This window comes from Protopterus annectens, chromosome 2.part0, assembly GCF_019279795.1.
Source record: "Protopterus annectens isolate FY-2018-M chromosome 2.part0, PAN1.0, whole genome shotgun sequence".
Taxonomy (NCBI): domain Eukaryota; kingdom Metazoa; phylum Chordata; order Ceratodontiformes; family Protopteridae; genus Protopterus; species Protopterus annectens.
In genome coordinates this window covers 1,740,517,788-1,740,543,016 of record NC_056728.1, presented here as the reverse complement: position 1 = coordinate 1,740,543,016, position 25,229 = coordinate 1,740,517,788, and positions in this window count along the sequence as shown.

Sequence of the window (25,229 nt, the reverse complement as noted above, 5' to 3'; positions counted from 1 at the left end):
GGGGTGGGACTAAAGGCAGGCATTGGGTTATCATGCATTACTAAGGTATAGAAGGGTGGGAAAGCTATATGCATTCCCTTAGAAAAAAAAACTCTGGTAATTAATTCTGCTTTTCACATAAATTATGTCTGATGGTATTGTTAGGGACATGTATTTTGCTTTTTTTTGTTTGTTTGTTTTGTATTGTGCATTTGGGATTTTAATTTGGGATTATTTAGTTTCTCTTTCAATATTTTTAATTTTGATATTTATATGATCGTGTATCTAAATCTATATATCTATAGATATACATGCAAATATATATTTGCGTACAAACACACACACACACGCACACACACACACACACACACACACACACACACACACAATCACACACACGCACACACACACACACACACACACACACACACACACACACACACACACACACACACACACACACACACACACACACAATATGTACAATGTAAGGTGGTATATGAGCAGTTCCAATTCAGATCAGGATGCAGCTCAACTGACCCAATGTTTGCAGTGAGAGAGATAGTGGAGAATAAGCTAGAGATTATGAAATAGTCCAAACAGGCATTCCTAGACTTGGGATTGTATATGATAAGGCCCCAAGAAAGCTGGCATGGAGAATCTTTCAATGGTTTGAAGTCCCAGAAACACTGTGGCATTGTAGGCTATGTACAAGGAAGCAATGCCACAAGTATGAGCAATGTTCATACTCACAGAGGAGTTCCTAGTGGAAGTGCAGGTGCATTAGGGTACAGCTGTGCATCCAATGCAGTTCATACTGGGGAGAACTACATTAGCAAACAGGCTGGAGGGGACAGAACAACAAAGCTGCTGTATGCAGATGAGGTGGCATTACAAACAAACTCTGAATAGGAATGTCAACAAATGATACAGAAAAGGAATGCAAAACTTAAGGTAGAGGGGATGAAACTGAGTACAGATAAGATAGTTGTCAATGGAGTAAATTGGCAAAATCTGAAGAAGTTGAAAATTGAGATGGAAGAGAAAATACTGGAACAGTTTAACAGATTTAAGTATCTGTGATGGGTTGTTGAGTACAAGGAAAGTCTGAATGAGGAGGTAAAAGGTAGACTCAGAAGGGCTGTAGCAAACTGGCAGAGAATGTCAGGGATTGTGTAGGTGACAGAAGAATGCCAAAGAAGCTGAAAATGAAGGTGTAACTAACTGTGGTGTGACCAGTACTGTGTATGGTACAGTAACCTGAGCAGTGAAGGCAGAGTCACTAAAGAAACTAGTGGTGATGGAGATGAAGTCCCTGAGATGTGTGGTAGGATGCACTCTGTGAGGACATCAGAGCAGAACCCAAAATAGCTTTAGTTGCAGTGAGTGTCAAAAGTAACTGATTATAGTGGTTTCAGCACAAGTGCAGGAAAGCAGAAGATGATTTGATGAAGAAGATTTGTGAGGATCAGAAAGAAGGCAAGAGTAATAAGGACATCGAGCAAGGCTATGAATGGGTTGCATAAGAAAAGATCTGATACTGTCAGGCATGACTGTCAGGGAAGGTAGAACAGTAGCATTGAATCAAAACAAGGATGGTAGTTGACAATGAGATGGCACCCTAACTCCATTTAGGAAAATGGGAAAGGTGCTTGATGATGATGATGCATACATACATACATACATACATACATACATGTATGCATATTTATCCATCTATCCTATACGTATACACAGATAACATGTGTGTGTGTGTGTGTGTGTGTGTGTGTGTGTGTGTGTGTGTGTGTGTGTGTGTGTGTGTATTTGCAATAGTTCCAGCAGAAAGAAAAATGATTTCAGAATAAATCCAGTTTTAATTTATATGCAGTAAACATCCTCCACATATGCCTAATGATGTACAAAATAATGAGAAGCTATGTTGTACACAGCCATAAAAATAATACTCAAATTCCACCAAGAGATATCCCATTGATTTAAAGATATGCCACACTGCTTTCTTTACCATGTCTGTTGTTCAGACTGATCACTCAATTTTCTGATTTGATCTCTGCTCTCACTGTGCAAAATATTACCATGCACCAGAGATTAACACATTAATAGAATTGTATTTTATTACTTTTCTGTCTCCTGTGCTACATCTTTACATAGCATATCAATACTGTCTTATGTACTGACCACACTGCATATACCAGCATTCTTAACTACATATACTGTTATTGTTACAATGTCCAGTAATTATTTATGGATATAATGCAGTTATCAAAAATTGTTTCTGTTATCTCTATGCTTTTGTTGTATATCTGTATACTGTGTCTTCATGTGTTATTTTCTAATATGTACTACTTTGTAACTATTCTGAAATAAAGGCACCTTTTTTAAGTTTTGTCTCCTGTGGTCTTCACTGCAAATGCACCATGCCTATTTGGACAAATTGGAATGAATAAGTGCATAAAATAAAGTGTAGAAATATGATTCAGATGTCTCTGACTCAGTTTTAAATAACTAATGCCGAAACTGTGTCTCCTGGTGACTAATGTACAACAATTATGGTATTCCAGGAACTACATAACTGAAAGATAAAAGAAGCTACCCGGCGTCCACATAATGCAGATCTAAAAGCTGCTCATTTTAATTCTAGATGTTTCACATCCAATTCATCACAGATTGATTTATTACATAAATTGGAGGTACACTACCATTCACTTATTATAGGAATCCGTCCTATTGTACACATTCAGAGTACTGAAACAACTAATATAAAGTATTGTATTCTGACAGTCATGAACAAAAGCTCTCTAAATACACATTCTGGGAACTAATCTATATATGGACCTTGACAATCTGAAGATGTGGAAAATTGTAGATGTGGAAGGCCTCATACTGAGTTTAGCTTATTAGTAAGAACAAGTTACCTTGGCTTAGTTTCTCTGTTTCACATACTGCAGGAGGTTCTAAGACAGCTGAATAAGTGCCAAGTTCTCAGATGATATTCTGAACAAATAAAACTGTTTTAGACAGTAATCAGGCAATAGCTTATGTAGCAATGCCCCTAGCACACACCTCCCTGGACTTTTCTAGTTATATATCCAGATCCAGAGATGCTGGAAAAAGGAGACTCTCCCTTGCAGTGACCTACATTAGTGAAAGAATGGTCCAGTTGGTTGTGCATTATTTTACTTTTGGTCTTGCACAGCTGTTGAACACTTTACGAAACAAAACACATTCCTATTTACTGGGTAATAATTCCTAAAGTAAAACATGTTTTTGTTTTATCATAATGCTGAATGATAACCTCAGAGCTGACACTCCCTGCCTTTGGCTGTGTATTAAAGCTTAACAGTCTCTATTTCTCAGTAATAAATAAGACACACAGTTAAATAAAGATGTCTTCTTCAATAGGCTTCTTTTATTTCATTGCCACTGTTAACACCACATCCCCAAACCCTGCGCTTTGCTCTTTATTATACATACCACTAATTCTTTCAGATTTAACTTCTCCAAGTATTTTGGATTTCTAACACCATGATGGGAATGGACCCTGTTCTTAAGTATTGTTCCAGTCTTTGATGTTAGGCAAGAGTGCTCTTCTCAGCACCTGTAACATACCCAGAATTACTTCCTTAATTGATGTGTGGTTACATGTCTTGGTTGCATATTTAAATGTAATTATAAATTAGTTTTATTAGTCCCATTGCCCCTACTACTATTGGAACTGTCTGAGTATCTTTCTTCCACATTGCTCTCATTTCTGCTTACAAATCCTTTTATTTTATCAACTGGTGTCACTCTTTATGTTAAACACTGTAATCACTGGGTATAGCAATTTCAATAATCAATGCTGCTCGTTTTTTTTGTTCATGGACAATATATTTGATTTTCATGTGTCTAATTTTGAATTGTTGGTAATGGGTGATTCCATGTGATATAAACTTCATCATTTTCTATAATGTGTTGTGATTCGTTTTTAATGTTTCTCAGCTATTTCTATATAGAGTGTTTGCACATTCCTCAGTCCAGCAGTCTTCCGCATTATTGTGCCTATCAGTATACAGGCCCTCTGCCATGAGTGTATCACACCCAGCAACAAGATGTGTTACTGTTTCCAGTTCTGTTTTACAGGACCTGCATTTGTCTGTTTCTCCAACATTTTAATGGACTTTGTAAACCAAACTGTCCATATCCTAGGCTGCTATTATTAGCCTTTCATTTTTTTCTGTTTTCAATCCACCTCTCCTGTGATATCACATGAATTTCTCTCAATAAATATGATTATTATGTTCATCTGTTTCACCACTTCTCTAACATTTTGTGTCTTATTTACTTTCTGTAATTAATTTATTTCATCTGTCTTTAATACATCTATCCATATCTTGTTAAACTAAGCAGGTCTTCCCTTACAAACTTCTCTTCTTGACTGCGGGGATCTTCTTTGCTCTCTGTTTCCTGTGAGTATTCTATAGAAAGTTCCAGAACATCTTCCTGTGACATATCCTGTTGAAATGTATTGCCCTTCATCTACTGCTCCTCCATATGGGGACCCATTGGCCCATCCACAGGAGCATTACTTGTTTCAGAGTTGCCACTGTTTTCTACTCATTCATGGAGTTTCTTATAGGCCTCCCACAGAAGATTCCAGAACATTACTATGTGGCAAATCTTCTTCATTCTCCAAGATAAAATATGTTATAAGGAGGAAGATAGATGGACTATTAGGCCATCATATATGCATTAGCAAGTCTTTTTTCTACGGAGTCACTTGATCTAGCACCGTTCACCCATGTTGATACATATACCTCCTTCTTTGCATGTGAACAATGCACTGACTGCCAGCCTATAGTAAGATCTCACTTACTGAGACTAATTCTAAACAGTAAGATGATGAATTGGCCCCCAGCACTCCTGGCGAAAGGTAAGTGAATTTTTGACTTCTGCCCATCCCTTTAGTTCTCCAGCAAGACTTTCATATGAGACATTGAAGGAAATGCATATATTTATCAGTTTCCAGTGACTTTTCCTCAGTCATTTTTCCTGTAATTCTCAGCAATTATTTTTCCAGTGTTTTAATGTAGTTTAATCTCGTTGTATGTATGAGAGTACTGTGTACTCGTTGGGGACAATCTTCTTTCCCCAGTGTTGTGCAATGATGATGTTAGTACATATTAATATGTTAGAGTCAGAGTGCAATTATTTCCATATGTGAGACACAGAGGGCTGACCCCCATGCAAAGACGCTACTTTTGATCTGAGTGGGTCAACTTATGGGAATCTGTTTTCTGGTATACTATCTATAGTGTGTTGATCTGTTATAGAGAATGCCTCCAGGGTCAGGATGCTTGTTAAATCTTGGTCACCAGTATCACAAACAGAATGCTTCTTCTAAAACCTTTGACACAAGAGCATGCTTCCTAGTTCCTTTTGCCAATAATTGCAGTACTTCCATTATTTTTTAAGATTAAATTTAGAGATGGTTTACTTGTCTCCTAACCATTCATCTACATAATCCTTAGAACTCTTATTTCTACAATATTACATTTCTCAGCTATCATTTATATAACTGGCCTAACAGCTTTTTTACAGCAACCAATTAGATATTGTTTGGATTTTCTTTTTGGAAGGGCTGTAGTCACATAGGTGTAAAAATATAAATACTGATGCCAATTTAGAATGTAACTATCAGGGTTGTGGTTTAACAATCATCAACGCTGACCACTAAATACTATGCAAAGAGTAATTGGCCTTAACAGTATATAGTAAATGTGCACTGCTGCTTTGGGTAGTAGCCAAGAGTTACCACAAATAAATAATCTTACCCTTTGCAGCATTCTAAAAACTGTCTCCCCAGGATTTTACCTATGTCAGATTGAGCTCAGTGCCTTCTGTCGTAATGGTACTAAGAGTAACTTGATCTTGTCTAGGATTATTTTGCACATGAAAACACACACACACACACACACACACACACACACACACACACACACACACACACACACACACACACACACACACACACACACACTCTGCCACCAGTACCAGACTGTTCCTACTGGCACAACAGGAACTCTGTGGCATTAAAATAAAACTGCTAAACATTTATATGATAAAAATAGCTTGAGCAGTAACTCTTCAAAAGGCAGACATTGTCAGTTTACTTTACACCACTTCAGTAACTATACATGTATGCTAATAAATAAATAATCACCAACAAGCATTTAAAATCTGAATAATGATGAAAAAGAGAGGCAGTGGTAGAGAAGATAATGGACCAATAGAGATATAGTTAACCTCCAGACCCTGGACCCAACCCAGTTTGTTTTCATCAAAGGCAGATTATGCCTACTCATCCTGTTGGACTTCTTTGAGAAGGTCACCAAAGCAATGGATGAGGGCAAAATTGTTCACACTGCCTACCTTGACCTGGCCAAGGTATTTGACACAATACCCCACTCGGGCATTGTTGACAAACTCAAGAGGTTAGGTACAAACTTATATGTCACCCAGTGGATAGCCAACTGGCTCACAGACAGGACCCAGCAAGTTAGAATTGTAGAGTCCACCTCTACAAAGAAGCCAGTGACAAGTGGAGTCCCTCAGGGATCAGTCCTTAGACCGCTCCTTTTTGGAATTTACTTCTCAGAAGTCAAGGCCAATATCAGTGGTATCTGGATGACTAAATTTGCAGATGATTGCAAATTAGGAGTTGCCATCGAATCTCACACTGACACAAATGTTCTACAGGAGGGTCTGACACAGACAAACAACTGGTGTCAGAGCCATGGACTAAAACTAAATACCAAGAAATGCATAATAGTATCCTTTGGGAAGTCATCCATCCCTGGTAACTATCATATTGACAACACACCCCTTAGAGTTGACCCAGTAGTCAGGAACTTAGGGACACACATAGATAGCAATCTAGCCTTTAATCATCATGTGTCTACAGTGGTGAGAAAATCATTCTATGCTGCGCAACTTATAAAGAAAGGTATGGCATCTAAGTCCAAGGAAGTCATTGTTCCATTGTATTTGGCATTCATCAGACCTATCATTGAGTACAATGCCCCCTTTGGCATGTACCTAAACAGGCATATCTAACAATTGGAATGTCCACAGAGCTTCCTCACTAAAAGAATGCAGGGCATAAGTAATATGTCCTATGCAGATCGCCTCAAGACCCCATCACTGTATTCTGTCTCCTACAGGTTTTTGAGTGGAGATCTATGCCTGGCATACAGGTCACTGTCAGACCCCACTCTGATGGAACCTCCTGCACATTCACAAAACAATTACCCATTTTGCAGACTTAAACCTTGCCTGTGATATAAATAGGACCTACTGGAGAGATCGCTATGTATTCCAGAGAATATCCTGTCTATGGAACAGGCACCCCATCCATGTGAAGCAGAGTTCCTCCCTAACCCAATTCAATCGCAACTTGGACAACTGGATGGGAAACCAGAATTCATCCCTGGTTTGACATCTATGTCTCTAATGGACACAGGTAACCTGTAAATGGTTCATCTCCCAGGCCCATGTTTACACTTATCAAGGGTATCAGAACTTGTCAGAGATTTGGGATGCACGGCTAGACTTAAAAAGGCCTGTGTGGTTGTTAGCCTAGTATACACCTATGAACCTATGAAACTATGGTTGGGGTGAGAGAAAAACAAGGGAGAACATTGGTAACTTCACATGTGACATACAATGCACTTATACAATTATTTGACACTATTCTGTTATCTTTGCTTTTAAGACTACCAATTCCTAACACATGCATTTTGTACTGGTAAGACTACCCAGCTCATAACAGATGAACACTATACTGTAGATTGCAGCAAGCGATCTTTGATGTGTGCATATATTGCATATATACATGTTCCTGATTACAGTTTACATGTGTAGATTACAGATTACAGTGGTGCTACTGCTTTAGAGGTTTGATGTTACACTGCAATAGTGATGAAAACTTAACAGTATTGTATATTTGGGAAGTGTGGTTTTTGAACCCACAACCTCTGACTACTCTATAATACTGAACTGTTGTTTTGGCCTACAGACTAATGCATGCATACTTTCCAGTTACAGTTGAGAGATGAATGCTTAATTTGATACAACTGTATAATAAACCAATAAAGGTGTCTTTACTTTTATGGCTAAAATAATAGTACTGTTCAGATGCATACATACCACATGCTTCTCGCATCCATGCCAAGCATAACAGCATAGGTTCGCACATTCAGTTCTTGGTTTGTGATGGCTGCGGATAAAACAGAACAGAATACAATTATGAATACCAATCCTGACTATATCCAGCTTTTAACTCTTACAGGTAGGCTCTCTAAGTGATACTTATACATCTGTGGGGTGCTCCCAATCCTAAAGTCTTCGATTCAATTGTCAAGGGTATCCCTTTTCATCATCTGGAGGTCTCTGTAGTGATTCCTACATTACTCACCAGTGCAGAGTATACCAGTAGCACTGGTCAAAGCCTGGGTAAGATTATTCCATGCCTCTGACTTGTAATCCTAGCCTTAATAGTCCCTCTGCAAAAGCCTGGGCCCATGTTCATTCACTAGGAGTTCAGTAAACACTTTGGACTCCTGGACATCCATCTTTAAGAATGGAATCTCAAAACCTCTCCACGAATGCCTGTTATGCCTACCACAGATCAAGAACAATACAGGTACTGTGCTTATTAACGTACTTATAAAAAGTAAAGATAATAAAATTTAATAGAAGAAAGTAAAAATTAAATAATTAAATAAATAAATAATTAATAAATATAAATTGTAGAAGGTAAATAAATGTGTGTTTCTAAACCTATACAAAATGTAATTTAAATAACTATGGCATTATTTATTTAATTATTTAATTTTTATTTTCTTCTATTAAATTTTATTATCATTACTTTTTATAAGTACGTTATGGATTTAATATATTTAACACTTGTAACATATGAAATTTAAATACCACTTACACATTACATTGAATTTTTCGATATAGGTGAAAAATAATAGATGCTATGTGTGCCTAATGGATAAACATTAATTTCTTGAAGATTATAACATATAATTTTTTGTATACAAGTAGGTTAAAAGACTTCATGAATTCTAAGAAATACACTGTTATTAACCTATTTGAAAGTCTTTTCGTAGCTTTCCGACAATGAGGTTACCAAAATTGTTATAACTTTTTCTTGCTGCTGGAATTTGTATGAATGGTTATTTAATAGTTTTTTGCTGTTGAAGATTTGCTTATTATATATATTTGAAAAGCAGATATCAACTTTTAAGTATATTTTTAACAACGATTTTCATTACAAAATATTTTTGTTTTGTGAATGCTAAGTAGTTGATACGCCTTCTTCGGAAGTGACGTCTCTAATTACTTCTTGGCGATACTTTTAAAAGATCTGTAATTCTTTATTTTGTATCTTGTCTTTTGCATTCTGATGAAGGTGAAGCACAGTCTTTACCGAAAGCATTTTATTTGTGTTTTTTATCGCTAAAATAAACCTGGTTTCTACCGCTCTTATTGGTTTTTAGTTCGCTTTTTGTCCTACCATCATACAATACCCTGATATGATGGTGGTAGCAGGGTATTGTATGCTGCCACCATCATCAAATCAGAGCATCATACACTGCCACTACCATTAGATCAGAGCATCATACACTGCCACCACCATCACATTATCATAGGATCATAGGCTCATAGGAGGTTACTAGGCTAATGGCCCTGGGGCCCTTACAAGCCTAGCCAAGTTCTACCCATATTTCCACAATCAGCATCTATTGCCTCTGTCCAAGAGGGATACAGGTGGAACCCCCAGAGGAAATTTATGACTACCCATCCAATCATCCAGACTGCGTCTGAAGAGGACCAATGAGGTGCTCTGTTTGACATGAAGTGGGAGTCTGTTCCAAAGGTATGGTAACCTCTGGGAGGCAAATCTCTCCCTCCAGCAGGTTCTATTAATGTCACATACCGGCTTAAGGTCTTTTGAGACAGTAGCCCGTGTGCCATTTGACTTGCGGATATACAGCATTTCCAGTAAAGCCGGGTCAGAAATTGCCTTATACACAAGGCAGATATTATGTCTAGAGGCATTAGAAGGATGTAACTACAGAAACACCTGGAGGTGTCATAAATAAAAACAAAGAATGCATCTATGAAAACATTTGCACTGTTCATATAAGTTTAAAACTGGCACCTCCTTAACAGCAATATAGATTGTTATTTAGTCATAAAAAAATAATATAACACCGTCATCATTTCACAACTACTAGGAACAGTTCTCAACCACCATATCTCTTCAAAACATTACATCTTCCAAGCTGATGCACATAAAATAAATTATAAAAAAGTGCACTAGCCATATTTCAACAACGTTAAACTAATTATCATATGCAAGAACATCTTCCATGGCCAAAGATCACACTGAGATAGCAATTGTAAGTGAAGCCCTTAAAGAGAAAATAATTTAAATCAAAAGATAAATGCTTTATTTTAAATAAATGAAATGAGTTATATGAATGTACATGGACCAAAACACAAATAAACATATTTCTTAAATTATCAAATTAAATTGTTGTAAGTAAAACATAAAATCAGTTAGGACTTCAGACTCAGTTGTATTAGTGGTTATTAGTTTAGTTAAAAGCTTGCTGTCAACAGCATAGACATATGAAGAAAATTCTTATCAACTTAGCAATTGCTTCACTGCAATAGTGTTGAATGTTACCTGATAATTTTTTTTGTAAATTAGGTGTACAGTTTGTTTGTTTCCACTTCACTCTTTTTTTTCCTCTCTTAAGGGACTAGAGCTAATATAATACCACACACAACATGTTTATTATAGTAACGTAAGTAGGAGTTATTAATGAATAGTCTTAAGCAAGTGTGTTTTTTTTCTTTCTTAACATTTTTGGATGAGTTACCATTTCCGTTAAGTTTTTCAGAGGGCCTCTTCATTTCAGTGGTTGAAAAGTCTGTGTCTTTTTGTAAAGAAGAAGACAAACCAAAATTAATGAGAAAGTGTTTAGTTTCATGAACTGTTTTAAAAATTCTTTCAACTGTGGACTGGAAATTTTTAAGCTTTGCAGGAAGCAAAAGTTGAGTTCTGATGTTATTTTGTGTAATTTGCTTTATTGTTGGCTAGAATTCCTTTGCGTTTTCCAATGTTTTGCTGCATAATCACTGTCAAATTGTATTAAGGTCTGGCCCATTTTAATGGTGATTTCGACAATGTAGTTTTTAAAACAAGTTCTTTATCTAAAAAAGAGAGAAATCTCACCAGTATGGATATTGGAGAGGCATTGATGTTGGTAGGGGTGGGTTTCCTTATAGACCAATGGGCTCTCTTGATTTTGAAAGAAAAGCCTTTTTGCAGATCTAGTAGTTGCAGAGTCTAGGAGGATAGAAAGGAGATTATGCTTTCTTCCTCTGATTTCTCAGGAATTGATTTTTCAGGCATGCCAAAACTTCTCAGATTCCATTTCCTTTCTCTATTTTATGGAACTTAAGTCTTGTTCAATAACCACTAGTTTTACATAAAAGAAAGTCTGTCTGTATTTCTCCTTCTTTGACTCTCTCATACAAATAATTTAAGGCTGTTTTCATTTCATGTATGGTAGAGTTTTGAATCTCAATCATATTATTTAACAACTAATTTTGGTTAAGAATATTCTCCTGTACTCTATCAAGTTTTCACTGAAAATGATCAATTTTGAAAGATAACTTTTGCTAACAAGTTAAGACTTGTTAGAATTCTTTTTGTAGCCATTTCTCCTGAAGTAGTTGTGGATGAATCAATTTGTAAATTTTGAAGAATGATATACGAGAAGAATTTGAAAGAAAAAGTTTTTTTTTCAACAAATCTTTTATAGACATGTCTTGCTACAGTATTTTAGCAATAAATCGAGTATATATTAGGTTGTAATTTTATCTCTTCTCTAAATTTCACCCGTTTTGACTTGTCTTGTTTTCAATTTCATCTCCACTGGATGGACTGACTTATTTTCTGCAGAAACTGCACTCACAGTCAGTGGTTCAGCTAACTGAACATGAGCTGCACCCAAAGTGGCTGTCATCCCATTCTTATTCATATTGACTATCTGAATCCCTTTCCGTCCGTATTCTTTAGTCAGCCCTGACACTGACATTTTTTTCATACTCCACAAAGCTTATTTCTGTTTATTTCCTAAGTATCCTGCATAGAAAGTTTAATAATTGTGGTGCATAGTACACAGTTGTCTATTAATCAAATGTTTTAATTACTTAAGTTTTCTTTTAACATCCAAGGCAACATTTTTTTCTGAATTCAATGCATACTGCTAATTGGCCATAATTTAATTTGACAGTATTTGAAGACGGTCTTAGAACATTGCTGTTGATTATATTGTGTGAGAGAAAGTAATTTCCTCTTCTCCTGGGAATTTGAATAACTGCTGGTTGGGCATGACTTAGCTTGGCAGTGCTTGGGGGCCATCTTGGAACATTACTAGGATTTATCTCATGAGAAAAGGTAATTTTCTGTTGTACTGGGAGTTCAGCTTACTGCTGGCCTATTAGTGAGTTGTATGTTGATTAGATGTTTTCATTTTCTATTATACTTTTTTTTAATGCAATGCTCAGCTTGTGGGCCTTGCTTTCTTTTAGTTTGGAGTGTTGTAAGCTCCTGATGGAACCAAAGTTTTCCTAATTTAGTGGATTTGACTCTTTTCTAACATCAGAGAAATGTTTTTTAATTGCTTAAATTGTTATTTTAACATATGAGACATTTTTTTATTCTGGTGCGTATTGCTAATTGGGAATAATTTAGTTTGAAATGTTTGGGAGCCATTTTGGAACATTGCTCATTATTATCATTTGATAGAAGATAATTTACTGCTGCTTTGGGACTTCAGATTACTGCTGGATGGACACCATTTGTTCTGGACCACAATTAGCTGTGCACAGTGTCCCTCAGTGTTACTGCTTTGTTTTCAGTTGAGCAGTAGTTGCTATAACAGCTGCATGCATGGCTGTGTGAAACAACTCTTAAATGCTTGGAATTAGCTAAGCCTTTAGTTAGCTACATTCTCCTTCTATACCTTACACCTAACTAGGCTATTTTGGTCAATTAGACCAAAGTAAATGCAAGACTCACCTGGACAAAACAGAAAGTAAACATGCCTGTGTCTATTTTATTGCCAGCACATGACATTCTCAATAATTGTAAGAACTGCCTTAACTTCTACTTGACACAAATAATTTAATCTGTGAGAGGTGAAATCCAGAAACATTTTCCAAATATGATGGTCTGTAAGCATCATACACTGTCACTACCATCTTAACAGAGCATCATATACTTCTACCACCATCACATCAGAGCATCATAGACTGCCACCGCTATCATCATTAGAGCATCATACACAGTCACCATCATCACATCAGAGCATCATGCACTGCCACCATCATCACATCAGAGCATCACGCACTGCCACCACCATTACATCAGAGCATCATGCACTGCCACCACCATCACATCAGAGCATCATGCACTGCCACCACCATCACATCAGAGCATCATGCACTGCCACCACCATCACATCAGAGCATCATGCACTGCCACCACCATTACATCAGAGCATCATGCACTGCCACCACCATCACATCAGAGCATCATACACTGCCACCACCATTACATCAGAGCATCATACACTGCCACCACCATTACATCAGAGAATCATACACTGCCACCACCATCACATCAGAGCATCATAGACTGCCACCGCTATCCTCATTAGAGCATCATACACAGTCACCATCATCACATCAGAGCATCATGCACTGCCACCACCATCACATCAGAGCATCATGCACTGCCACCACCATTACATCAGAGCATCATGCACTGCCACCACCATTACATCAGAGCATCATGCACTGCCACCACCATTACATCAGAGCATCATGCACTGCCACCATCATCACATCAGAGCATCATGCACTGCCACCACCATCACATCAGAGCATCATGCACTGCCACCACCATCACATCAGAGCATCATGCACTGCCACCACCATTACATCAGAGCATCATGCACTGCCACCACCATTACATCAGAGCATCATAGACTGCTACCATCATCACATCAGTGCATCATAGACTGCCACCATTATCACATCAGGACATCATACTCTGCCACCAACATTACATCAGAGCATAATACACTGCCACCACCATCACATTAGTGCATCACAAACTGACTTAAGCTGAGACTGTGAAAAAGTAAATTCTTCTGTTTCCTAGGCATAAGAAGACTAAGTCACCGCAGATATCTACCTCCACATCATCACCAGCACCAGTCATACAAATAGTAAAGGGTCACAAGGATGTAAACATAAGCCATCAAGTACCTCAAAAACAGTAATATCTTAGTAATTGGTGACTGCATTGTGAGACACACTGACTATACACTCACACGACTTGAGAAAGGCAGCATTACATTTAGTTGTCTTTCTGGTGCCAGAATCCATTATATCACCAGATTTCTAAAGTGCCCCCAGTGGTAGCCCATGTGGATGTGAATGACTTGAGGCCCACGACCCTGAGATATGCAGACCGACATCCTAGATCACGATATGTGTGTATCAGATGCAGGAAAAGACAATATTCCTGAGCAGAATTCTTTCTTCAACAAGAATGATATCTATGTGCAAAAAAGATGATTTGCTTTAACAGTTCTGTAAGTAGTATATGCCATTTAGGTGGGGCCAGTAAGTGTCAGCATGGAATGAGACGACTGACACTCCAGTCTGCTACAACATATATGGTTTTTATCTCTAATTCCATGGCTTCCACATATTGGCTAAAGGTTTTGCTGCCCCATAGTACCCTTTTAGGCAGACTCCAGCTAATGGACATTCATGCATAGTAGTTATCAATGTAGCCATTTCCAGCTTTAAACTGGACCTAATGAAGGTGGCTCTTCTCAATCTCAGAAGTCTTAACAAAATAATCCCTATTCTTGAGGGCCTTCTGCAACTTGAATGCACACAATTATGCAGGTACTGAAACTTGGTTTCAGTGTAAATGTAACAGTTTCTCCATAACCTGGGTTTTGCACCTACCATACATGCAGGTCTGAGGGAAACTGCACAGATATTTCCAGATTTGTCAAGGACAACATCATCTCCAGGCAGATTCCTAGAGACCCACAAATTGAACTCATTGAATTCCACCCTGCCATGAAGGAAACAAACTATTAACTTACAGCCTTATATAGGACACCTTTCCATGTCCCCTGATGACCACATAAGTTTCCTATGTGTACTTAAGGAGTTACCCATTACCAAAACAAATGCCTTTATAATGGGAGATTTCAAGTATCCCACAATAAACTGGAGCATGCATACATCCCAAGTTGGGTCTGTGCGGAATTCATAGATTTAGCAGATACAATTTCTTTGGAGTAGATAGTTAACAAGCCAACAAGATGACATTATATTCTTCACTTGGTCCTAACTAATATAGTGATTACATATACCACCCCTCTAATTTCTCCGTACCCTATTAAGTTTGACCATAAACTTGTAACCTTTGCTTACAAAATCTCTAAATCCTCTGCAGTCAATAACTCTGGATTCATGGATTTTAAACAGGCAAATCTACTCAAACTCTATGATGAGCTATCCAGATTCAGTTGTTGCATCAACAAACATGACACCAACAGTGATGCTGTATATACAAAGGAGTTCTATTCCCTCACAGATAAGTGTCTCAACCTGGCCATCCCTACTAAAGCCAAATGTAATGGGAACTTTTAAGAATAAACAACCATGGTGTTTCATTGTCTTACATAAGTTTATAACAAGTAAAACATCTTTAAATCACACAACAGATCTAAAATTCCTTATATTAAAGATTGCATCAAGAATGTTAGTAAGGAACTAAATCATGAAGTAACATTTGCTTCTGAAACCAAAGATAATTATAAGTACCTCTTTCATTATATTAAGAGATTAAGAAATAATACCCAGTGGCAGGGGCAGCTTGCTCTATAGGACTGCGGGACTGCAGCCCCTCCACCTGTAAAATGGGTCCCCCACCTGTAAAAATTGATTTAAATAAATTCCCCATTCCCCCCACCACAGAACATATTAAAATAAAAAGAAATCACTGCTGTGTTAGGCAAGAACTCCAAGCACCCATGCTCAGGCATAAGGAAGGCAGGAAACTCTGCCCTTCCAGCCCAGAGTATCTAGGCCATTATGAAGGACTGATTGCACTGCAGGATAACTACAAAGGAGCTGGTCTGAGGACAGATGGTTTGTGTGTGTGTAATGCCCCAGTTGCTTCATGGTAGTGGGTAGAGAATAAGGCTTGAACACTGTACCTTGGGCCCAAGTGACAAGAGCCTGAATTCCCTACCCACCACCATTTGTAAAACATTTGCAGATTTTTTCCTCATATTTGTTCTGTTCCTCATAAAATCTGTGGTTTCTGTATTTTTCTTACTTTACTAATCACAGCCAGTAGTGCAGTGGTAGCAGTGTTGCCTGACAGCTATGGGTTGTCTTGTGTGATTCTTGGCTGGGGTGCCTTCTGTGTGGAGTCTGCATGTCTTCCCTGTGTTTGTGTGGGTTTCCTCTGGTGTCCTCAGTGAGTATTTGTCCCTATTGTTTGGACTGTATTCCCCCATTATTGGCTTCATCCAGGTTTTTTTGTGCCAAGGTTGAGAGCTAAGGTGATAACTGAACTCACTGAATATGTTTGGGGGCTGTATTCCCCCATTATTGGCTTTGTTCAGGTGTTTTGTGCTAAGATGTTGACAGCTATGGTGAGAGCTGAATTCACTAAATGGTAGCCATTTAAGTTTCAGTCTTCCTTTGTTTCATAAAGATAAATGATTTGGCATAGTGGTATATTGCCTTGGCTGTTTTGCACAGGGTCCTGGGTTCAATATGTGGCAATGAAATGTATGGTAGTAACACAGCATTTTATTCTAGCAACTTTCCAACATTATACAAGCAATGTTTAAAATGTGTCCCTGTTTTTTTGACTTTTGCCCCCCCCCCAAAATAAATTTTGGCTTTTTCCAGATTTCTTGTGCTGTAAAGTTCAGAGATACAGCTGAGTGTTGAGTAGATTTTATAAGGAGCTGAGAGATGCAGGGGAACAAAAGTTTAGTGCTGCTTATGGCAAGTCAGCTTACATTGTAAATAGCACAACAGGTAGTGTACTTGCTTTTGATGTAGAAGGCTGTGGGTTCTACTCCCACAGTAGGTAGATCCATTGCTGATACCGTACTCTGTTGTAAAGGAGATGGATTCTGCAGTCCTTTTTGGCAAAGATACCTAGTAACTATGAACCTGTTATCAGTTTGCTATCCATTCCCTATTGTGATATTACTAGCATTACCATTTTTTTGTGCCAAGGTTGAGAGCTAAGGTGATAACTGAACTCACTGAATATGTTTGGGGGCTGTATTCCCCCATTATTGGCTTTGTTCAGGTGTTTTGTGCTAAGATGTTGACAGCTATGGTGAGAGCTGAATTCACTAAATGGTAGTCATTTAAGTTTCAGTCTTCCTTTTTTTCATAAAGATAGATGATTTGGCATAGTGGTATATTGCCTTGGCTGTTTTGCACAGGGTCCTAGGTTCAATATGTGGCAATGAAATGTATGGTGGTAACACAGCATTTTATTCTAGCAACTTTCCAACATTATACAAGCAATGTTTAAAATGTGTCCCTGGTTTTTGGGCTTTTGCCCCTCCCAAAATAAATTTTGGCTTTTTCCAGATTTCTTGTGCTGTAAAGTTCAGAGATACAGCTGAGTGTCGAGTAGATTTTATAAGGAACTGAGAGATGCAGGGTACAAAAGTTTAGTGCTGCTTATGCCAAGTCAGCTTACATTGTAAATAGCACAACAGGTAGTGTACTTGCTTTTGATGTAGAAGGCTGTGGGTTCTACTCCCACAGTAGGTAGATCCATTGCTGATACTGTACTCTGTTGTAAAGGGGATGGATGCTGCACTCCTCTTTGGCAAAGATACCTAGTAACTATGAACCTGTTATCAGTTTGCCATCCATTCCCTATTGTGATATTACTAGCATTGCCATTTTATTAATGCAACATAGACAATTTATTCCTCAAGGGCAACAGGCACTTTATTTGTAGATGAAACAATGACATATAAAGTTGTTTGCTAGCAGTAACCTCTTCATTAGTTAACAGATTTCTTAAATGTGGAATTATTTAGATGACTTTTACTTCTTCAGTAGACTTTTATGATGGAAATGTTCTGAAGTTTTGTCATTATTGGTGCATGCATTTTGTTTCATTCTTTACTGGAAAAATGTTCAAAACAGTAAATTTAAAATGCCGTCTAACAACTGTACTGTATTGTACAAGGAATATAATTTAATACAGTCAGGAAGGTGTATCAAAGAGCATGTGTATGTTTCGTGTTCAAGGGGCCTATGATTTGAAAACATCCCAAAATTAATTTTATCTGCTACTGGCAAAATGTATTTTCTTTGAATGTGGGTTTCAATGCTGTTTCAATGAATGTGAGTTTCAAGTGCAGAGAAGTTTTAATGCTAAGTCTATTTTCATTGTGAGACTGCATTGCTTTGTTTAGCAGATGTCTATTGGGGTTTATGCTGGAAAATATAAAATAAAACTTTCAAATGAAATCCATATCATCGCAGAAGTAAAGCAGTATGCACATTGCAGTGTTTATGGCAAATGGGGCAAAATAACCAAGGAATGGGACATTGGAATGGCTGCAGGAGGGACACTTCATTCGACCATGATTTTGTGAGGGGGGGGAGGGCAGCAAACTCAGACAGCCCCGGCTGAACTATAGCTCTCAACTGTCCAGAGTTTTGCAGAATGAATAGATTTTTGCTTCTTATTTTTGGTTTTTTCTTCATAAAAATTGTGGTTTTCTGCCAAATCATTTAGGAATGAAGTCACTAAATAATGGCAGACATTTGAGTTTCAGATTTCATACCCTTCAAAAATTCATACTAATGCAAGACCTGCTACTATTCTATTATCTTTCTAAGTTTATAAGAGCAATATTTAAAAATTGTCTTTATTTTTGAGCCTGTGTCTCACTTCTCTGTATGGCTTTGTCCAGATTTCTTGCTCTGAGGTTGAGAGGTATGAGCGTCAGAGCCATCACCGTCAGCCAGACATTTCAAACTGTGACCTACTTGTTGCACTCCACTCCCCATTGTAGTGGCTCTGGATGTGTCCAAGCAAGGCAAGGAGCAGTTATGCAGTGTAAGTGTGCAGAGTATTCCCCCATCCAAGGTAGACCACAAGTATAACCATGGCTTTTCATCTGTCCTTGATTTTGCAGAATGTTCTGGCTTTCTGTCATATTTTTATACTGTTGAGTTATGCTTCTTATTATTCAGAAAATGCATGCTGTTGCAGTGCCATATTGCTCTGTATTAAAGTAGCAATGCTTTAATGACCATCAGGTAAACTTGTCGGAGATTGTAAGATGCAAGTAAGCTTTAATAAGCATACTGTTAAAGAATTACCAACATTGAAAGTCTTTTCATTGTTGCCATGCAGAGAATATTTACATAACTAGATAATGTATAAGCCTTAGGTATTAAAATGCATATGACAGTATTTGTAATAAAGGACAGGATTACAGTATTTTCAGAAGCTCATTACATTTGTTGGAGACTTGCAGTTATCTTTGCAGGCTTTACCCGTAAACTAAACAGAATGCCAATCTATCATGTGTGGTCCATAACTTGTGCAGTAATTCTTTAAGAAATGTATCTTGAGCTTGTTTCTTGTTCGCTGTTCATTTTTTACTTTGATTATGTGTTCCCCATGAAACAAGTAGATAGTTGTTGTCAGGCAGCAGGTCTTTTTTGGATAAGAAACATTTTTACAAGTGGTGGTATCACAGAGATTGCTACTTTCAGCATGTTACTTGGTAATTTTATAAAGCTAAATATAAATTATAATTAGAACTGCAGTGCAAGGAGAAGTGGTTTGAGTTGAGTGCTGCTTGTTTTTTTTTATACTTGATTTTGACTGGTATTCCAGTAATGTATTTAAAAAGCAGTTTATTCTTTCTTGCCTCACAACCTTTGCATTTCCATCTAGATATTAAGTAAGTTGTTATGTAGCCAATGCAGTGAAATATTTTTTTCTTCTACACTTCATTTTGTCTTGATTGGACTCTCGTAATGATGGTTTGACACCCAGGGCAGCGTATTTGATTAAAGTTCCAATTGTTGTGGTTTTGGGCATAGCTCCACCCCTTTCTAGTTGGTCACACATCTTCCCATTGGCCGCACCCATTCAGCTGTCTCCTGCAGCCCCCCTTTAATTTGAAGTCACCAGCCACCACTGCAGCGGTGTTTTGAACTTATCAAAAAATTATACCACTCACTCATACAAGAAAACATTGCAAATATACTAGCAGGCAAATTTAGTGCAAACTTTACCTGTGAAACAACTGCCTTAATTCTGCAGATTCACAAATCCAGTGTACCTCCTAATATCACAAAAGAACATGTGCTATAGATGGTCTGTAAAACCAAAAATGCATTTCCTTTGAACCTGATAATATAACCAGGATGCCTAATAAATAGCACCAAACATGGTCTTGTGGAGCCCTAACTTAAAACTTTAACTGCAGGATTTGTCTGCAGAGTATGGAGACTTGCAGTGATGATGCCACTATACAAGGGTGGCCTTACCACTGACCTGAGAAACTATACACCCATTAGTCTGACTGGTCTGATTTACAAAACTATGGAATGCATCATATCTAACCTCAAACTATGATATAAAAAATCTTTCAGGCTAGATTCACATAAGTTTAGCTTTGTCAAAGGGAGGGCCTGCCAACCCAGTTTGGATAACTTCTTTGAGATGTCACACTGACTGCTGACAGTGGTCATTCTGTTCTCACAGCTTACTTGGATATGGCCAGACCATTTGACACTATATCCCTAGTTGCCCACATAAGCAAGCTAAGTGCCTTAAAAGTAAATACATGCATGACAGAGTAAATCAACAACTGGCTGAAAGACAGAACCCACATAGTTTATATGGCAGGCACCTCCTCAAAAGGTATGAAGGTAACTAGCAGTGTGCCTCAAAGCTTAGTACTTGGAACTTTCCATTTCAGCATCTACCTCTTCAGTCTTCACAGTGGAAATCGGGAACTTTGGTTATACATGTTTGTAGATGACTGTTAAACTGTGTGGTACTCATTGCAGCAAGAACTAACCCTTCATTACAACAGGAACTAACTTTCATAAATAAGTGGTATATGGACAAATGGATAAAATAAAAAAAAGTATAATATTGTTATATTTGGTAAGCAGCTCTCTCTCCCTCATTGTACGGCATAACCATTGCCCCATTCTGAAATGATAATGTAGTCAGGTGTCTTGGAACCTGGGTTGGTAATTCTCTTTTCAGTAGTCATAAAATCCTTCCTTTTAGAATGGATAATATCCAAAGGCATAATATCCAAGTAAAAAATTATCATTCCTTTTTAAGAAATTCTAATTATACCAATTATTGAATATGCCATCCTCACTGAGATATACTTTCCTAGATATAAGCAGCTGGTAAGACCTCAGAGATTCCCACTCATGAAAATTGTTGGTCTAAAGTCCCACACTACCAGGAAGAGGTTTAAAGTACTATCCCTTTGCTTGTTTTCTAATAGGCTCTTGCATGGTGATCTATGCCTTGCATTACAAGACATTAGGGACCTTATCCTCCTAGATCTCTGGTATCTTCTCAACTCAAATAGTTCCACTAATAGGTTCATAGGTTCATACTAGGCTATCTGCCCTAGGGCATTTATAAGCCTAGCCCAGAGTTTTGTGGCTTTCGCCACCCCTTTAGTTTGAAGGATAATATGCCCATTATTTTGCTGTGCCTCTGTCAAGCAGTGACACTGAGGTTATCCCTGGGGTATACCTGCGATCTCCCATCCATTGGGCAAGATTTCTCTTGAACAAAACCAGCGAGGTGCTCTGCCTCACATGTACCAGGATTTTGTTCCACAGCATAGGGAGTCTCTGGGTGATGAATCTGTCCCTCCAGCACGTGATAACATAATACCAGAACATGAGATTTAGATTTCTACCAGTACATAAACAAAATGCATCGGACAGACAAATGTATTAATCAACACCTACCCTGCCTCTGGAACAAACCTTATCTGTAAGTTCAACAGAGTAACACCCTAATCCTTCAAATTAAACCCATGTGATTTGATGGGTACCCTTAAATTTACTCTGGGACTGACCTGCTTTTCCCTTCTTGAGAAAATGAGTACAACATGGGAGTGGGTATTGGCAAGGTGTAAATGGCCTTGTGACTCAATTTCCTCATATTTCCTGTGATCCTATTATCCTATAAATGTTGTGCCTACAGGCAGACATATACCTTCAGGTTCAAGAACTGCTTTGCAGCCTACACAAATTCAGTTGATAACATACCCCTTTTGGGGCTAGTTTAATATGTGATTATGCTAGTGTGTATAATTATATCCCTTGTAACCAATTTAATATGCAATTGTCAGGGGCTGTGGTTTCATGCTCTGCACTGTTAATCATCAAGTTTACCTTAGGAACATATGATAAATGCATAATGCTGCCTCAGTGATAATTAATTGCCACAGCACCCAAATAAGCTTCATACTGTGCAGTTGTAAATAAAGCAATTATCACTGGTCCCTCAAGATTGCACCCAATGCCAACCAAACCTAGTACTTCTCAATGAAATCTTTACAACAGTAATTGAAAGTTGTTAAACAATTTTTGGTGCACAATGACACCTGTGCAACATTTTCATATATTGAATTAATGAACACTTTTCAGTATCAACACCACCTTTACTGCTTTTATGGCTATATTACTATGAGTTATACTTTTTTGGCATGCCATAGAACAAACTTAATGCTTATCCTTAATATAAGTCCACTGTTAAATATTTGTATGACAGAAATAGCTTCAGCAGTAACCCTTTAAAGGCAGATGCCAACAGTTGTGTTAACATCCGTTCAATATATATATATTCCTTTAAGCTAACAAACTCACAGCCCTAAGCATTTGGAATTGAATAATACAATTATTTTCTTGAAATAAATACAATTATACAATGCACTTTGTAAAGTTAAATATGTTCTTTACTTGCACAAAGAAATATCAAATACATGGGTTAAAACATAACCATGGCATAAATAGAAATTCTAACTTATATATTATCTGGTCCTATCACTGACAGTAGCTAAAAATTACTAAATTGTAACTATCCCAACTTAAACATCCAAACAGTAGTTGTATAGTTTCACAGGCATAAGGATTCCAGTGGTCTCCTTGTGCATACTATAGAACAACAGGTTTGACTGATACTGCAACACAGATTTCATTTTTTGTAGCAAGCATTGTTGAGATTTCAAACATTTTTTAAGATGCTCAAGGCCAAGCAGGATTGTATTATCCATAACCCTGAAGACCAAGCATAGGCCACCATGCAATAGCTTGTGTGACAGAAGGATGAATGATGAGGTTTTTAAAATCTGTACTTAATTTAGGGAACTCATACTTGAGATTTTCTTCTTGAGGCATATTTGTGTTTTTTTCATGTTGGTCAATATAGTTCCATAAGTGTATATCACTTGATACATTATATTCTACTATGAGCCTGATAAGGGAAAAACGGAGAGGGGCAATAATTTCTGTGGAATATTAGGATATACCCTTGGTGATTAACTTAATATGGTAAAAGATTGTCTGACACATGCAGGTCAAAAGAGAGTTCATTTTCCAAGAAACCTCCTAGGTCTCTAATGACATTATCACATTTGAGAGTAGTATCATTTATGCTGGCGGTGCCGAGATGTTCCTCTTTTCTATAGAGAGCAATAATGCATTTTTTAATTGAACTTCAGACCATGGGCTTGAAAATAGTATCTAGCATAGTGTAAATGCTCTTAACAGAGGAGAATGCCCAATAAAGTACCCTGTAAGACACCACCATGACAAGCCTTTTTGCGGAAAGTATACCACTTATCCTCAGATATGAGTTCTATCTGGGAGCCAGTTAGCTATCCATCCAGTTGCATAGGAGTTAAACTTTAAGCAGGTGAGTTTAACAGTTATAGCATAGTATGAGTTAGTATCAAAGGCCTCAGTTAGGTCTAGATAAACTTTATGCATGGAACTGCCATAATCTAATGCTTCATTCACCTTCCTAATGAACTTCACAGATTTAGTAGGCGGGACCTACCCTACCCAAAGCCAAATTCTCTCAGGACGGGGGCTCATAAGTTGTCAGTAGCTATGTTTTTGATCCATTGTATTAAATTAATGGCTTTATAAATAATACTGATGAGGTTAATTGCTCTGTAGTTCTCAGGGTCAGTGGTAGGATCATCTACTGAAGGGGGGATTGTTACCTCAGTACATAGAAAAATTGGGAGGGAGAATACATTTTTACATGATAATAGCTGCCATCTCCCACATCTTATTAATTCATTACCATATGGTGAATTTTTAAGATTAAGAAAATTATGTAGTTTGGATATAGATTTTGAAGTAGAAGTTGGACATACATTGAATATGTTTTAAAATAGGGGCTATTATAGAAACATTGTTATGGAAGCTCTTCACATAAGAACAAATTTCCATTTTTGGAAGGAGGAATTCCTTTTTTGTGCCAAAGTGGGGAACAAGATAATAATCTGAATGACATTTATTTTGTATCAGTTTATAATGTTTTTAATGAACAAATTGTGAAAATTAAAAAATATTATTGGCCTATGTTGTTAAAAAAATAAGGATTTAGCTAGTATAATAAGTCATAGGCCATGTATTTCTTTTACAAAGGGTCGTGGCATAGCAGATTTAATATTACATAGTGAATCTGCTGCGGCTGATGTTAATAGAAGGGGCTCTGTTCTTTCTAAGAAGGATACTTACCCTTGTGGTAAGGTTTCTATATGCAACCAAGTAGTCAACAGTTTTTCTAGGATAAATGGAATTAGGCTTAGCCCCACTCAACAATTTTCAAGTAATATGGCTGCTATTGTTTATAATTTGAAATGTCCTTGTAAGCATCACAGCAAGAGGTTCTCCGGTTCAATTCCTGGCTGGAGTGCCTTCTGTGCGGAGTCTGCATGTCTTCCCTGCATTTGTGTGGGTTTCCTCCAGGTACTCTGGATTTCTCACATGTTACAAAGACATGCGTTTGGAGC